The sequence below is a fragment of the Dermacentor albipictus genome, chromosome 1 (assembly GCF_038994185.2).
Source record: "Dermacentor albipictus isolate Rhodes 1998 colony chromosome 1, USDA_Dalb.pri_finalv2, whole genome shotgun sequence".
Taxonomy (NCBI): Eukaryota; Metazoa; Arthropoda; class Arachnida; order Ixodida; family Ixodidae; genus Dermacentor; species Dermacentor albipictus.
In genome coordinates, this window is record NC_091821.1 from 299,569,830 (window position 1) to 299,585,745 (window position 15,916).

The 15,916-nt window shown below is 46.1% G+C and overlaps 2 protein-coding genes and 1 long non-coding RNA gene across 5 annotated transcripts in view; 2 read left to right on the top strand and 1 right to left on the bottom strand.

The window, feature by feature from the left end:
* The window catches only part of LOC135916807 (parathyroid hormone/parathyroid hormone-related peptide receptor-like), a 972,783-nt gene that overhangs the window by 905,703 nt on the left and 51,164 nt on the right, over window positions 1-15,916 (bottom strand). The gene's annotated exons all lie outside the window — the stretch shown is intronic.
* LOC135916817 (uncharacterized) overlaps window positions 1-15,916 on the top strand; it is a 93,632-nt gene that overhangs the window by 6,519 nt on the left and 71,197 nt on the right. The gene's annotated exons all lie outside the window — the stretch shown is intronic.
* On the top strand, window positions 5,300-10,107 carry LOC139057272 (uncharacterized). The gene is made up of 3 exons (XR_011512671.1): window positions 5,300-6,553; window positions 7,612-7,739; window positions 9,794-10,107. It is a non-coding gene; the product is annotated as an uncharacterized lncRNA (long non-coding RNA).

Consider the following 15,916-nt stretch of genomic DNA (forward strand, 5'->3'; position numbering starts at 1 on the left):
CTAATAAACATCGGGCCCCTCGGTTAACCCCCTTTCTTCTCCTTCACATATATATATATATATATATATATATATATATATATATATATATATATATATATATATATATATATATATATAAACGAGAAGAAAGGGGGTTAACCGAGGGACCCGATATTTATTAGTCATATAATGAGAAGCCAACAACACTGACACCAAGTACAACATAGGGGAAATTGCATGTGATTAATAAATGAAATAAAGTAATGATAAATTAATGGAAATTAATTTTCATCCACTTTAATTTCCATTAATTTATCATTACTTTATTTCATTTATTAATCACATGCAATTTCCCCTATGTTGTACTTGGTGTCAGTGTTGTTGGCTTCTCATTATATGACTAATATATATATATATATATATATATATATATATATATATATATATATATATATATATATATATATATATATATTATGGCAAAGAAGTCCGACACGGCTGTGGACGACACGAAGGACGTGGACAAGAAGACGCAACAGTGTAGGCTTAGCCGGTACAAAACCAGGAACAGCGTCTAGCCCAAGCCCCACTTCAGAGGCATTGGCGATCCGGCTGCGGAGCTCTGCACGGCGCACTTCTTCTTCCTTACAGCTTCCCCCCCTCGCTGAAGACGGAGCCGCACAGGAGGCCTAAGGCGTGGTGAGGACGAAGGGCTCGTGATACGGCTTGAGCCGATATACGTGCACAATTTCGCGGCCTCGGCGTCGCAGGTCCGTAGGGGGCGTCAGAGGTTCGATAGCGTAGTTCACAGGAGAAGTTTGGCGTAGAACCCGGTAAGGTCCATGGTATCGGGATACGAACTTGGAGGAGACACCTTGTGTCGAAGTAGGAGGCACCCACAACCAAACAAGAGCGTCAGGCGAAAACTCGTGGTGGGGGCGCCCGTCGTCATGACGAAATTTCTGTAGCGCTTGTTCTTGCGTTGTAAGGGAGCGAGCTAGTTGCCGACATTCTTCTGCATACCGGGCGGCTTCGGAAGCCGGTGTACCCTCTGATAAGTCGGGACGGCAAGGGAGAATAGTATCAATGGGAAAGGGTGGTTCCCGGCCATATAGAAGAAAGAAGGGAGAAAAGCCCGTCGTTGACTGGGGTGCCGTGTTGTAGGCGTACGTGACATAGGGAAGGATGAGGTCCCAGTTGGTGTGGTTGGAGGCGACATACATTGAAAGCATGTCGCCAAGAGTTCGGTAAAAGCGCTCTGTCAATCCGTTTGTTTGCGGGTGATATGCACTGGTACAGCGATGAATGATGCGGCATTCAGCGAGAAGTTCTTGAATGACGTAGGCGAGGAAGACGCGACCTCAGTCACTAAGGAGTTCGCGGGGAGCGCCGTGACGTAGAACGAAGCGGTGAAGCAAGAAGGAAGCAACGTCACGAGCCGTCGCGGCTGGTAGAGCGGCCGTTTCTGCATACCTCGTGAGGTGGTCTACAGCTAGAATGACCCAGCGATTGCCAGCAGCTGTGTATGGCAGAGGCCCGTAGAGGTCTATCCCAACCCGGTCAAAGAGCCGCGAAGGGCATGGCAAAGGTTGCATTGGTCCAGAAGGGCGGCAAGGATCAGGCTTGCGGCGTTGACATTCTGTGCAAGAGCGAATGTACTTGTGCACAAATGTGTACATACCACGCCAATAAAACCTATGACGTAGTCTGGTGTAGGTCTTGAAGAGACCAGCGTGTGCGCACTGAGGGTCGGCGTGGAAAGCGGCGCATACATCAGTGCGGAGCTGCCGAGGTATTACAAGCAGCCATTTGCGGCCGTCGGAACTGTAGTTACGGCGATAGACAATTCCGTCGCGGATGGTGAAGTGCGAAGCTTGTCGGCGTAACGCTCGGGATGGTGGGCGTGCAGGTGAATTAGAGATGTAATCTATCAAAGACGAAATGCAGAAGTCCTTGCGCTGCTCCAAAGCCATGTCGACAGAAGCGAATGGGAGAAGTGGGTCGTTTAGGACAGACACACTGACAATGTCGGCATGGACAGGCGAGCGCGAAAGAGCATCGGCATCGGCGTGCTTCTTGCCTGAGCGGTAGACAACCCGGATATCGTACTCTTGGAGCCTCAGTGCCCACCGGGCTAGGCGGCCGCAGGGATCCTTGAGAGACGACAACCAGCAAAGTGCGTGGTGATCGGTGACGACATCGAAGGACCGGCCGTACAGGTATCGGCGAAATTTTGTGATGGCCCAGATGATCGCGAGACATTCTTTTTCCGTGACGGAATAGTTCGCTTCAGCTTTCGTCAGAGTACGGCTTGCGTAAGCAACAACATATTCTTGGCAGCCGGGCTTTCGCTGGGCGAGCACAGCGCCAAGACCAACACCGCTAGCATCCGTATGGATTTCCGTGGGAGCAGTTGGATCGAAATGGCGCAGTATCGGTGGTGTTGTGAGCAGGCGACGTAGCGTTGCGAAGGCATCATCGCAAGTCGGGGACCACGCGGAAAGATTGGGGTCTCCCCGAAGAAGCTCTGTCAGAGGTGCCATAATCAAAGCGAAATTTCAAATAAAGCGGCGGAAGTACGAGCAGAGACCAATGAAACTGCGCAAGTCTTTTAGAGACGTTGGCCTCGGGAATTCTTGAACAGCACGGAGCTTAGCGGCATCAGGGAGAACGCCGTCCTTCGACACGACATGTCCGAGAATCGTCAGCTTGCGTGCCCCAAAGTGACATTTTTTCAGATTTAGTTGGAGGCCAGCGTCACTGAGACAGCGTAAAACCTGCTCCAAGCGATGAAGGTGAGTAGGAAAGTCTGGTGCGAACACTACTACATCATCCAAGTAACACAAGCACGTGTTCCATTTGAGGCCTCGAAGAATAGTGTCCATCATCCGCTCAAAAGCCGCGGGCGCGTTGCAAAGTCCGAATGGCATTACACGAAATTCGTATAAGCCATCTGGTGTGATGAAAGCAGTTTTAGGCTTATCTTCTGCAGCCATAGGCACCTGCCAATAACCAGAGCGTAGATCGAGGGAGGAAAAGAACTCTGCACCTTGTATGCTGTCGAGGGCGTCGTCGATCCGCGGCAATGGATAAACATCCTTTCGGGTTATTTTGTTGAGGCGGCGGTAATCCACGCAGAAGCGGATCGAGCCATCCTTCTTTTTAACTAAAACAACTGGCGATGCCCATGGGCTGTCGGACGGTTCAATGACACCACGCTTTAGCATGTCACCTACACACTAAACATTTTTACGCCCTTATGGGTGTTAATAGGGGTGCTTTCGGCATTTACACCCATGCCCACACCCTTCTAGCACCCTTTTCGGCCAAAGCACCCTATCACAAGGGTGGATACCACACATAAGGTGTGACTTTGCTCAAAGAAGGGTGTTAAATCGACGCCTGAAGGGTGTTGAACGTATTGATGCATAAATCTGAGTAACATGTACACGTCCACGCAATGAGCAATGTGTGTATGTATTGCATTTTTAATGCGAAAGCGTTTCATGGCCTTTTGAGGTAGGAAAGGTGGCGTTCTCCGCAACAACAATCCATACGGGACCCTGCTCATGCCAATCTTGTCATTTCCCTTGAAAGCATTCAGAACCACGCCGCCCGCTTTATTCTCTCAAATTATTCACTTCATTCAAGCGTCACGTCCATGAAAAGAACACTAGGTAAACCTGACCTTTGGTTACGTCGCAAATACTTTCGTCTCTGTCTTTTTCATAGAATATGCTAATTTAACCCTTCTCGCAAAGAAAATCTTTTCACCACACCAAGTTCTCGTCTCGCATCGACCATCAACACAAAATTGATGTGCCATTCTTCCTTTTTGCCAAGAACAGCCACTGAACGCAACCGCCTTCCCGCCTCCACAGTCTCAATTTGTGACACCACTAATTCAAGGTCGCCGTTCAAATTATCGTATGGTTTGATTTTCTATTTTTGCGCTGCATTGCAATTATTGCATACTTTCACCACTTCTTTCTGTTGTGCCTACTAGGCCTTGAATGTATATAATAAATAAATAAAATGTGAAGTCATCACCGTCTTGTATGACGTCAGTAGTGATACAGAAGGTAGTAAATACAACAACGTTAAGTATGAGCAATTATGGCTAAATAATGTGAAATAATGTGAATAAGGGTGGAATAAATTGCATTAAGGTTCGTACAAACTATAGCACGGTGGATTACGGGAGATTAAGGTAGAATTGTGAAGAACACGTGACAATGTATGAACTAACGTATCATGGTCACGTGACAATTGCAAGTGTAGATGCGTGAAGCGATTAAGTTTTCCCATTCCTAAGTGACTGTCGATATTTCTTCAAGGATTGTGATGTTACTGGCATGACGGCCACTCCAAAAATGTATCATCCAGAAAAACAACGCCCTTTCACTTACAATTCCATTATCATTATTTTTCGTGCTCACAGGAATATTAACATGCAATTAAACACTTCTAGAAAAACTGCAGTAGCAGAGCGAAAACACGAGAGCAACTTGCGCAATTCTGCACTAATATTTCGGTGCCCTTAATAGCCCAACAAAAAGTGGTGAAATGGAAGAAGCTGTTTGGATACATTGCTGAACAAACAGGGACGTGCTGTTGGACGAACCTCTGCTGTACAATGGCATCAACGTACAATTTGCATGGTGAATCCATAAAGAAGACTTATAGAGGCGAGATCACGTTGGAAGTTCTCAAACCCGAATTTCCACGTACCTTGCCTAATTCATTCAGAGGTTTACTAAGCTACTGATCTGCTTTCTAAGTGCACCCTCAAATACAGCTTGTAAGGCTGAGCCTATATATTAAGGGCTGGTGTCGTCAACGCTGTAATTTCTTATCCAGAGCATACGCACTTGCAAACGCAGTCTTCAGTCTCCTCATGAATGTTTACGCGTCGCTGTCACACGACCAAGATGTGAGCGTCTTTATCGAGCCATGATATCGCTGAAACTACGCTGTGACCTCGCAAAGTTGCTTCGTTCGGACGCAGCGAATAATCTAATTGCACCTGCAGAAGAGCGCCGATCGTCTCGCTCACGGTCCCGATTTGTGTACTGTACCCTCAGTGATGCAGCACAGACTGCGCCCCCCACCCCAAAATAAAATGCCCGGCACAAAACGTAGTAGCAACTACCCGCCTCACCGCTCTAGTTAGAGACCACAACGAAGCAGCAGCAAACAGGCGGCCATGCGAGCAAGCAAACCTGTCAGAATAAACGTTCAATTTGCGCGGCAGCCCCATGCCCAATGAAAAGCGACCGGAAGTGACGGCCGACGCTGTACCATCACTTCGGCGCGCGGCAGGACGGGAAGGCGGAAGCTGCGCCATCATGCTCGTTTTCGCGTGCGTTCGCGTCGCGCGCTGTGCGAAGTAATTTTAAACGTGTGATTAGTTTTGCGCGCGGGGTAGAAAAAGATGTGGCCCATGCTTTGTGTATTACTCGTGCCGCACTTCAAAGCAAAGCGTTCGTACGCACTGGAAGATGGATCCACGAAGGCTGAAACGAGAAGTTGCAACCTGCCCGGTCGATAGTACTGGCATGATGGAAACTTTCAGGCAAGTGCCCGTTTATTTGGTATTTGTTTTGTTCGCTTTAGAATTATCTCACTGTGATCTCGTAGCATAATTCATAATTCGCTAATGTAAGAGCAAGAGCAGCTGCACTCCTACTAGGGCAAGTTAACTACCTCGATCCCGTCCCGTGTGACTAATGTTTGTCAAATTTACATCGGGCGTGGTGCGCCTGCATAGTTACGCTTTGTTTCTCAGCGCTTGAATGTTCATTGATGTGATTGTCTTGTGCGTTCAGCGCGGCTGCTTGTAATGCGGTCGCTCGCACTTCAGTTAAATGTGGTCGACCACTTTTGCGTCGCGTAGAAAAGGACTGGCTTAGCCACCTTTCGAAGGAACCGGCGCGGTATTGGTTCTCCCTGATGCGGTCGCGTGCTGCTGTTGCTGCTTGCCGGACGCCTTCAGCATTTTATCGGCTCGCTTTGCCTGTGCGTGTGCGCGTGCTCGCGCTCGGCTTGATTTGTGTGTGCGCTCAGCTCAGCTCGCTTTGTGTGTGCGTGCGTGTGTGCGGTCAGCTCAGCTCGCTTTGTGTGTGTGTGTGTGTGTGCGTGTGTGTGTGAGCGCGCGCGCGCGCGCGCGCGTGCGTTCAGTACATGCCGGTTTGTATGGGCCGGCGTGTTTGCGCGTGTCTAGTGCGTACGTGTTTTGTGAGTGTGTTGTCTGTGGGTCGATGTGTGTGCGTGCACGTGTTAGCGTGTCTGCCTGCATGCATGTATGTGTGCTTGTTTGTGTTCATCAATGTGCGCGTGCGCGCTTTTGTGTCTGCGCTTTGAGAGTGCGTATACTTGTGTGTGCGTGTGGATGCGTTTTGTGTGCGTGCGTATGTATTGCATGAGGCCGGTAGAGTTTTACTCGCAATAAAACTCTTCCAATTTGGTGCAGCGAGTGTTCCCGCCTGAAAGCCGAGTTTGGTTTCAAGCCACCCTGGACAACTGCTGTATGAGGCGCCGTTTCTCGGGAGGACCAGTGGGAAGGCGCCAAGTATACGCTTCGTCCTTTTCCCTCCCATGCCCTGACGAATCGATATCCTTGTTTTTTCTTGTGAAAGGAACGTTACATCCAGAGCATAAATAAATGATTAGGAAATCTGGTAGTGTGTTTCGCCATTACAATAATTCCGATCTTAAAGACGTGGATTTCCCATTAGCCCACATTTCTTTTGATGCAGAGAACCGCTGAAATTGTTAGCGGCAGGTTATTCGAGACGTTCTACGTATATAGCAATTGTCTTCAGGAGCTTTAATGAATATTGAAAATTTGAAGTGTTGTGCTTTAGAGGTATCATATATAAGCTTTAGGTCTCCGGGTAATTTGCATGCCCTTCAAGAGCTGTCGCCTATAGCCCTATTGAAATTCGTAACTACAGTTTGGAGCACTGGGGAAGCTAGAAAGCCTGCCCTGGCTCTCGAGAAAGTGTTTAAGCTGGAGGTGTAGGTTGAGGAGTTTGGGGTTGGTAACACAAAGGATTTTTTATGCCTTAGCAGTAGGAGTGACACAGGATAAAAAAAAATGTATGTGTGTCAAGCACAGGAAGCTGCTCATGTGGTAGAAGCATGTGTGCGTGTGGGTATACTGGAAAGATTTTGCGCCAAAATCTTTCCAGTATGCAAGAACACCAACTAGCCCAGCAGTTAACTCTTCTAAAGTGCGTGTGTGTGCGCGCGTGTGTGTGTGCGCCCATGCGTGCGTGCGTGTGTGTGAATTCTCTCCTCAAAAGGGAGTATGTGTGTAAGTGAGCTATTTCATTGCTGGTCTGTTTGCCAAGAATTGGAAGAAAACACAATAATCAATTTAACTTGAAATAATAAACTTCAAAGCATACTGGCGTACTGGCGACAGCAGCGTACAAGCATGCAGCTGTGTGACAATTTTAATGCATGACTGCAACATTTGGAAGGAGGCTTGCTTCTTCTTCAGTAAGCAGCACAAAGTCCATATTCTTGGCTTGTGCAAACCAAAACGAGGCTCATTGCCAATGATCTTGTCTTTTGCTCTAATAGCATTTGTTTATCTTGTACTTAGAGCGTTGTTTCTCGCAGGTCATGCAGATGGTAGCAGCGATTTCACAATGCCCAGCCTTGGCGCCCCCCATCAAGAGCAAGCCACTTGCTTTCGCCTTCAGACAGATGGTTAACGTCTTCTTGAAAGCGGTTGAGAAGACAACATTGTAAGTAGATATAGTTGTGTAGTGTAATATAATAAGTCAAGTTATAATTTAAAACTTGGGCTCCTTGGCCGCCTAAGCTTGATATGATGTGCAGTTGTCGGTGGTTGTAAATATTGCCGATGGTACAGTGCATACTGCAGGTATGACTGCTGATCCAAAGTATACATTTGCATTTTCTTGATGGTCTTTCATAATGAGGATTTTCTTTGTGCAAGAATATTCACAGAATGCCGGGGCATTGTAGCATCATATTCTTTATTGTGCATTAACTGCTAATTTCGTATGACCTTCCTGCTACCGATTTATTTGCAGGAAAGGAATATTTGTTTACTCTCTGCAATGAGCTTGTTATTTGCTCATTGCATTACACTCTTCTACCTTTAATTTATTCCCATATAATTATCAAAACCTTAAAATTTCAGCTGTTTTTATTTTGAATACAATATCAAAATCAAAATGCACCGGATTGCAATCTAGACTGCTAGGGATTTGAAGAGATTACAAGAAACCAGGACCTCTCGGGAGCGTTAAAAAAACGTTTCCGCAGGTAATGTGCCTAATTATACTGGGCTAGCTGCTCACGAAAATTGCAAGCATATTTCATTTCACATAGTTTTGCAGGATATAGCAGGCCTATCATAGTCTCTGAGCACAACCTTACCTCATTTGCATCATGAAAATGTCTCATGCTTAATTTGGGACAAGTTTTGAAAAATGAATGTATCATAATTTTGAAACTACACAAAGTATTGGTTGAGGCTAGACAGTTTTCAAACAACTTGACCATGTTGAACTTAGCCATTACAGGACGGAAAAAAAACATGCACAGGAGCACTCATTCAATGAAATGTGATGCTTGTGGTTATTTTTCACATGCAAAATGTACTTTTAAGCGAGAGAGGGCAGGTAGCCAATTTACAACCATTGTGACTCATGCGGATAGTAGCAACACAGGATGAGAAATGGTTGTCTCAGGTTCATTGAATATGTGAAAACTCATATACAGTACCCCCCCCCCCCCCTATGAGGGGTAACCGTGCAATATGTTTTGGGCAAGAAACACGATTGTTCTAGGAGACCAGAAATTTCAGGCTCTAGTTGAGAGGCTACAGAAAGAAGGACCATGTAAATAGTCACAGATTAACATAAACTGCATCGGAGTGGCATCACAGTTTAGAGCATGAAGTGGGAGCATGAGGAAGGATCATAAGCTTAAATAAGGGAATACTACTTGTCAGTGCATTGCCAAGCTAACCCATTGAAAGAAGGGGGCGTGCTCTAAGAAAAATAGTTGACAACACATGCTAAATTTTCGAGGAAAGTATGCCAAAATGCCCATTCTTACTAAATTAGTAAATAAGAAATACACGATAAATTTTAGGATTCAGAAAGTGTCTAATAAACTGCATTGGAGAGTTGGATATTGTTGGGCTGGATGCATGTATTGCAGGGCAAATGAGAATGCCAATGGGGATTCCCTCATTTTCATTTTGTGTGCACTCTCTGTAAAACAGTTCTCTTTGTCTCCTAGTGTAATAATGTTGTGTAAAAACAGTCATTTTTAATGCCTTGTGCATTTCACTCTTAATGTGCAATATCCCGTAAGCTTCTCACCTGCAGTACTTATAAAGTGTAATGCAGATATATTGCAGATTTCATAATGTCAATTTTGTATTAAGGTAACATACACACTCTTGGACAAATGTCTGTTGTTGAGAGATGTCATTAGTAGTCTTTAAACTTTATTCACTCTTATTTTCTATGGTGAAAAGGCTACTGTAAATTTATGTTTTTGCTGCTGTATGTGCCTTGTGTTCACAATGACATAGTGGTTTAGCATTCACAGTAACATGCAATTCCTTAATTTGCAAAATAGAAACTTCTCCTACCTTTCACTTGTCTTGCCCAGTTGCCTGAGCGGTGCATTCTGCCCAGTCACATTAATTAAGTTTGTTACTTTGAGGAGCTTGTTGCTTTATCAAATTTTCCGCAATGTACATGTGTAATTGCACGGACTGAATTCTCATGATTCTCTTCTTATTGTGCTAATGCAGGCTGCAAGATTCCAGCAATGCCATGCGCTGCATTTATTGGTCAAGATGCTCAGAGAATGGAGTCCCTGCACCTCGTGGTTAACCGTGAACATTTCTTTTTCTTTTGGAAAGCTAAAGGCCATTTGCTGCATCACTTGCATTTTTGCAGCTCAGATGTGTACTATATTTTTCTAATTTTGAATCAATATTGGCTATTCAGTATAAAAAATGACGTACAGCGTGAAGGACAAGGACTGCGAGAGACACACTCCACTGACTTTCAACAATATTTTATTGCGTTGCCACATCGTATGTGTATACACAGAGGGATCATGCGCAGAAAATGAAAGCCAGACACAAGGGGTCTTCTAACAGCAAGTCATTGTAAAAAGAACATGGATACTTGAAAAAAAAAACATCACAATTTCTATCTGTTTATCTATCTGTCTATCTATCTGTCTGTCTATCTGTCTATCTGTCTTTATCTATCTGTTTCTATCTGTTTCTATCTGTAGATACAAAATTTCACTAGGGGTCAGCGTGATAGAGGGGGCACTAACGCACACACTACCCAGTTTTCTGGCGAAATCAGCTTCAATAATTTACCGGGTGAGCTGTGTCTCGCTAAAACTTCCATATCTTAAAGAGGGGCATGCAGCCGCAGTCCCGGCAATGAATGCCCAAGTGGCCTTGAACAGTGTTATGGACGTTGTTATAGTGCTCTCTTAAACGATCATTTAGGCGCATGCCTATCTGTCCAATATATTTACTGCCTCAAAATGGGAATTTGGGAAACCACATTCATTGCACACATCGCAAAACGTTTTCTGTGGTCGGCAGAGCAACAACTCTGATGTGATTTAGGCGCGTTTACACACTTACAGAGCCTTGCCAGCTTTTCCGGGGCTGAGAAAAGGACTGTGATTTCTGCAGGCCCCCTAATCTTTTTTAGCCTATGGGAGACATCATGAACATACGGTAGCACTGCAAACCTGTGTCTTTCAACCGGCTGGTTCCTTGACCGAGCGTGCTCATCATGTTTTGTGCACTTCAGAAGCTGTTCTGCTATGGCTCAAATTAAGGCCAAAGGGTAGCCAACCCAAGAAAGGCAATCAGCCTGTGCAGCAACGCTATGTTGCATCTCTTGTGAGCAATATTTATTGAGGCTGTTAAGGAGGCAAAGCTTCACAATATCTCATTTGACTTTGTTGGACAGACAGGCAGGCGCCTAAACAATCATTTAGGAGAGCACGATAACAACGTCCATAACACTGTTCAAGGCCACTTCGGCATCCATTGCTGGGACTGCGGCTGCATGCCCCTCTTTGAAGGTACGGAAGCTTTAGTGAGACAGGTCATCCGGGAAACTATAGAAGCAGATTTCACTAGAAAACTGGTTAGTGTGTGTGGTAGTGACCCCTCTATCGTGCTGACCCCTAGTGAAGTTCTGTATCTCAACAGATAGAAATTCTAATGTTTATTTTTTTCAAAGGACGATGTTCTTAGTACAGTCACTTGCTGTTAGACACCCCTTGTGACTCATATTCTGCGCATGCCCGCTTTTGTGCAAATATACTCGATGTGGCAACGTAATTAAATATTGTTTGAAGTCAGCGCAGTCTGTCATCTCTCGCAGTTCTTGTCATTCAAGCTGTACGTAATTTTATCTCATTAATTGCAAACTATCCCAAGGAACTACCCTTGTTCAGTATAATTATAATGTTTGATATGACCATTTGCTGGCAAATGTTAACAGTGTGATATTTAACTTGAACTTTTGCATGACTGCCTATGCCTGTGTTCTTTTAGTAACCAGAGTATGGCTAATTTATTAAACCATATTTGCTAATTTGCATGCTCACATGCTATAGCATGCCTTAATCTTGAATTACTGCATCTAAGTGCAAATAATTTAGAAATTTACTATGTATTTTAAAACACTGTCCACATTTTGTGCTCAGCAAAATCGTTTAATCAACAGTGGTTTGTTTTTATCAGGCCTCCTGCTGCACTTTGCACCCAGGCACTAGTAGATGTGGAATATGCACTCTTTTGATTTATAATAAGCAAAGAACCTATTTTCAAACTACATATTGTATATGTACCAGTGCCTTAGAGTTACAAAACAAAAATTTATAGAAACTGGTATTGTAGTTAGAAAAACCGCTACACAGCACCTTTAGTCCAGAGAACTCTCATTTCACAAAAGTGGACAAACTATGTAGGCGCTAAAAAATTCTACGTATTTTTTGTGCTCAAGTAATCTTGTTGGAAATAGAAAATTAGCAATAAGGCTCCTGGCATAAACCTCACTTAAAGCATGTCTATGCTTGGAAAGTATTCTTTCAGTCTGAAAAATGTTGGCCAGTTATGCTTTACATCAACTTTCCAAACTTTTCATAATGCTTTGCGATTACATTAGTGTACAAAATAACAGGTGTCTTTCTTGTGCGTTTGCTCTGCATTTCAATTGCTTCCCTAATTCACCTTTGCAATATGCCTTTTTTAAGGCATCAAAACTTGAATTTTCGTTCACTGGAGCCTAATACTAAAAATTTATTCCTTTATGTGGCCCAAAACACTGCGACTCAACCCAGGCTCTTTCAGTGCCGCTATACATAGTTTCTTCTCTAATAACAGATTTGATCAATACATATATTTTAGGTACCTTTGTGGGGAATGTACATGTTCTTGTACTTACCGATGTGTTTGGTGATTGTGCATGATTATATTTCATGTGATTTATGTATATGTTGTACTCTGTATTGCAGCATGCAATAAATATATTTGCGTTTTCTTGAAAATGCAGCATATATCTTACCAGTCTGTGTTGCATGTTATTTGGATATGGAAATCGTGATAACCTTGGTGTTGATATACATGCTCAAAAGTGTCCAAGTTTGCTAGGTTGTATTTGTGCAGCGAAGACAGGTTTTCCAATATACACCATGAATTACTAATATGTAATGTGATCCACACGTATAGGTGTTGTGTATGCCCATCGAAGCTTCAAGGCCGGCTGTTCGACAGTGCGTTTTGTAGCCGAACTTGAACCTTCTGGCACACGCAGTAGTTGCGCGTGGATCGCTGTACATAGTAGTAATTGAAGGCGTGTACTGCCGAATCTGCCTTCCATACATGCTAGAAATAAAAGGGTCTACTCCCTTCCAACACCCACACAGATGGGTGTTAATTTGGATGAGCAGTCTTACACCCTAAATTTATTTTGCTGGACACCCTTCCTTTAGGGTGCTATAGTGGCACCCCAACTGTAGGGTGTAGACAACAGCACCCTTAGGGTGTTCGTCTGGCGACAAACTGATTTACACCCTTAAGGGTGTTAAAATGTTTAGTGTGTACTTGCTCATCAATGACGCGTCGTTCTGTCGACGAGACGCGGTAGGGTCGCTGCCGTAGCGGTGAGCGAGAACCGGTGTCAATACGGTGACATACAGTCGTCGTTCGGCCCAGAGAAGTGCTATGACTGTCAAAAGCAGGGCGGAATTTCTCGAGGAGACGGAGAAGGTCATGGCGTTGCGTGGGGCTTAAGCCGTTGTCGATGACATGGCTGAAAATGTCTTCAGGCGATGCGGCAGGTGCGGGACTACAGTAGAGGGTGGTGACCTCTGACGATCCATGAGGAAGTTCCGACGTGGTAATGGTGTCATAAGGCTCCACAGTGCCGAGAGATTCACCACGAAGCAACGCAATCGAGAATGGGAAGTGGTTGCGTATAGGAAGGTGAGTAGCACCAGCTTGAAGGCTAAGCAGCGCAGTTGGGAGTGGTGAGAGGTGGCGGTGAACGAAAGCTGTCGAAGGCGTGAAGAGTACGGTAGAGTCGGAGGCAACGGAACAGGATACAGGTGCCAGAACGAATGCGTGCGGAGGTATATGGATGTCGTCAGTGAGGGACAACTTGGTGCAGGAAAGCGAAAGGGCATCAGATATGGCATTGTCAAGCGAAGAGAAGGCGACTTCTGCACGGGAGCAGTCAATAACAGCTTGGTGACGGGAGAGAAAGTCCCAACCTAAAATAATATCGTGGGAACAGTGGGGAAAAACGACGAACTCGACTGTGTAGACCACTCCTTGAATTTCAAGTCTGGCGGTGCACGCAGCCACCGGCTGGACGTGCTCTGCTGTGGCTGTGCGGAGTAAAGGACCGAAGAAAGGCGTCGTGACTTTTCGTATTGAGCGGCATAGTTTTTCGGCAATTACAGATATGGCGGCACCTGTGTCAACGAGGGCAAGCACAGAGACTCCTTCAACAGCGACATCAATAACGTTGGGCGGCGAAAGAAGAGGGCTTGAGCGTTGTGACGATGACGCAGTTCTTGCCTCGGGAACTGCGCCACTTAGTTTTCCGTGTCAGCGGTAGAGGGACGTCGACGCATCGGGGAGAGCGAGCGACGACGAGGAGAAGGAGAACGGCGGTCGCAAACTGGGCGAAGGCTTGGGCGGGGAAGGGGTAAATCGCGGTCTGGAGCGTAAGACGACGGATAGTCGTACGCGGCTGGGCGTGGGTCATCACGTGGATGAAGTGGACGTGCGACGGCGTCGGCGTAAGTCAATGGGGCGGTGAGTTGAGGCGCCCGTTCCAGAGGAAGGACCTCGGACACTTGTTCTTCTATAACGTGTCGTAGGGTTGGGCTAAGGGACGAACTTGACTCTGGTGGGTTGGAGATCAGGGAGAGCTGGCGAGCAACTTCTTCCCGAACGAAAGCCTTGATTTGCGAGAGGAGGGTGGCATCTGGAAAAGGAGAGGTCAAGCCGGACAACGATTCCTGATGGGGAACAGGATGGCGAGTACGGAGGCGTTGACGGCGGAGCTCGTCATAGCTTTGGCACAGTTCAATAACTTGTGCAACAGTAGATGGGCTCTTTGAAATGAGCATCTGAAACGCGTCCTGGTCGATACCCTTCATGATATGCTTGATTTTATTGCCCTCAGTCATGCATGCATCGACGCGTTTACAGAGATCGATGACATCTTCGATGTAGCTGGTAAAGTTCTCACCAGGCTGCTGAGAGCGCGACTGCAGGCGCTGTTCGGCACGAAGCTTTTGCACAGCAGGGCGGCCGAAGACCTCGCTGAACTTTGTCTTGAACACCGTCCAGCTTGGAACTTCGCTTTCGTGGTTCCGAAACCACAAGTGGGCAATTCCGGTGAGGTAGAAAGGGACGGTGGTCAATTTCGTGAGGTCATCCCATTTGTTGTTCCGACTGACGCGTTCGTATGATGAGAGCCAGTCATCAACGTCATGGTCGTCAGTGCCGCTAAAGATAGGAGGGTCCCGCTGGCGGAACGTGCCGGGGCATACGGTAGACTGGGGAGCAGGTGGTGGTAAGCTCGTGGCGCTTTCGGTGGTCATGATGGCAGGGAGAGTCCGGCTGCGCAATTCCAGGATTGCAGGAGACCCAGCAAACCTCCACCAATTATGGCAAAGAAGTCCGACACGGCTGTGGACGACACGAAGGACGTGGACAAGAAGACGCAACAGTGTAGGCTTAGCCGGTACAAAACCAGGAACAGCGTCTAGCCCAAGCCCCACTTCAGAGGCATTGGCGATCCGGCTGCGGAGCTCTGCACGGCGCACTTCTTCTTCCTTACAATATATATATAAGAAACGACGTGCCGCGTACAAGTATACAACAAAAAAGTAAGCGGCGCGCACGGCATAGGGAAAGGGGAAGGGAGTGAAGCGGGTCGGCATAATAAAAACCAAAAGATAAGAATAACGTTTGGGAAAGGTAGCGCCGCACGGCTGCTGTTCCTGTTGCCATCATAACGTAAACAATCGTGTGCGCCGCCATTTTGCTTCTGCACCACCCTGCTGTTACGGCCATAACTGAAGGAGACCTTGGCGCTAGCGTCGAAAGAGCGTCTGCTCGAAAACAGCCAATGGCACCAATGCGGAGATTCACACCTGTGGCGCACGCGCGCGCGATAAAAAAAAACGAAAACGCGTGGCTTACAGGCAAAAACAAAAGAAAAGTAAACGGTGCACGCGGGATGGGAGAAAAGGAGCGGAGTGGGTCCGGAGGGGCTGGACTGCTTTCTTTTCTGTTTTTTACAGAGCAGAAATAAACGAAAGCGTGGGGATAAAAGATAGCGCTGGCGTTATTTGTGAAAGTCTGCAGTTT